Raw genomic sequence first — 1957 nt, forward strand, 5'->3', positions numbered from 1 at the left:
CCGTTGAAAGCTTTCTGTATAACAGTTAATTACACAAAAAGCTTTTATTATATACAAAAAACTTTCTATAGAACAGTTTTTTTATTACAAAGCATTTCGTATAACTGTTTTTTTATACAAAACATTCCGTATAACAGTTATAATCTATAGATAACTTTATATATAACAATATTTCCTAAAGAAAATTCTTTGTATAACAGTTTTTTCTATAGAAAACATTCTGTATAACAGTTTTTTCTGTAGAAATCTTTCTGTATGACAGTTAATTCCACAAAAAGCTTTTATTATATACAAAAAACTTTCTATATAACAGTTTTTTTATTACAATGCTTTTCGTATAACAGCTTTTTATACACAACTTTCCGTATAACAGTTATGTCTTTAGACGACATTCCGTATAATAGCTTTTTTATAAGAATATCCTATATAACAGTGTTTTCTATTGACAACTTTCTGTATAACAGTTATTTCAATTGAATGCTTTCGGTATAATAGTTATTTCTACTAATAGCTTCTCATATAAGAGAATTTCCTAAAGAAAATTCTTTGTATAACAGCTTTTTCTATAGAAAACATTCCGTATAACAGTTTATTCTGTAGAAAGCTTTATGTATAACAGTTAATTCCACAAAAACTTGTATTATTATATACAAAAAACTTTCTATATAACAGTTTTTTATTATACTGCTTTTAGAATAACAGTTTTAGACACAAAACTTTAGTATAACAGTTATGTCTTTAGATGACTCTCTGTATAATAGCTTTTTTATAAGAAATGTTCTATATAAGAGTTTATTCTATTGACAACTGTCTGTATAACAGCTATTTTAATTGAATGCTTTCGGTATAATAGTTATTTCTACAGATAGCTTTTCATATAACAGAATTTCCTAAAGAAAATTCTTCGTATAACAGCTTTTTGTTTAGAAAACTTTCCGTATAACAGTTAATTCAAAAAACTACAAAAAACGTTATGTATAACAGTTATATCTATAGATGACTTTCTGTAAATTTGTTTTATATAATAAAATTTTCTGTATAACAGTTTTTTATATTGAATGCTCTCGATATAACAGTTATATACTATAGATAGCTTTCTATATGACAGTATTTTCTAAAAAATTTTCTTTGTATTACAGTTTTTTCTGTAGAAAGCTTTCGCAAAAGTTTCCCTAAAGACACGTTTCTTTAAAAAAGTTTTCTCTAAAAAATTGTTCCTTCTTTTTATAAAAATAAACTTTTTATAAAAAGCTTTCTGTATAACAAATTTCTTCTATAAAAAAAACTTTCTGTATAACAGAACTAGTCTATTGACTAATCAGTGTACTAGTCTATTGACTAGTCTATATACTAGTGTATGAACTAGTCTATTGTCTAGGCTATGGACTAATCTTTTGTCTAGTCTATAGTCTAGTCTTTTGACTAGTCTACAAAACTGGTATATATACTAGACTATGGACTATTCAATAGATTAGTCTAACTACGATTATATTGTCTATTCCCTGGTCTATAGACCATTAAATTGTCTGGTCATTTAACAAGGCTATAGGCAGTTCTATGGTCTATGAATTAGTCCATGAACTAGTTTATGGGCTAGTCTATGGACCAGTCTTTGAACCAAATTACGTACTGGTCTATGGATAAATCGATTAATTGATCTATTGAATACTTCATAGTCTAGAACTGTTCTATTGACTATTATATGGTGTAGTCCACAAATTAGTCTCTTGACTAATCTATGGTCTTATTTATAGGCTGATCAATTGTCTAATTAGCGAACAAGACTATGAATTAATCTATGGACTAGTCTATTGTCAGGACAATGGATCAGTCAATTGATTATATCTAGACTGCTGACTGTTCTGAGATCTTCTGTCTAGTCTACGAAACTGGTCTATGGACAACTCTAACAGTACTCTTACTAGCCTATAGAATAGTCTATAGATCAGTCTATAGA

This window comes from Lucilia sericata, unplaced genomic scaffold, assembly GCF_015586225.1.
Source record: "Lucilia sericata isolate MDLA Ls3-8-SP2 unplaced genomic scaffold, ASM1558622v1 Contig001634F_arrow, whole genome shotgun sequence".
Taxonomy (NCBI): Eukaryota; Metazoa; Arthropoda; class Insecta; order Diptera; family Calliphoridae; genus Lucilia; species Lucilia sericata.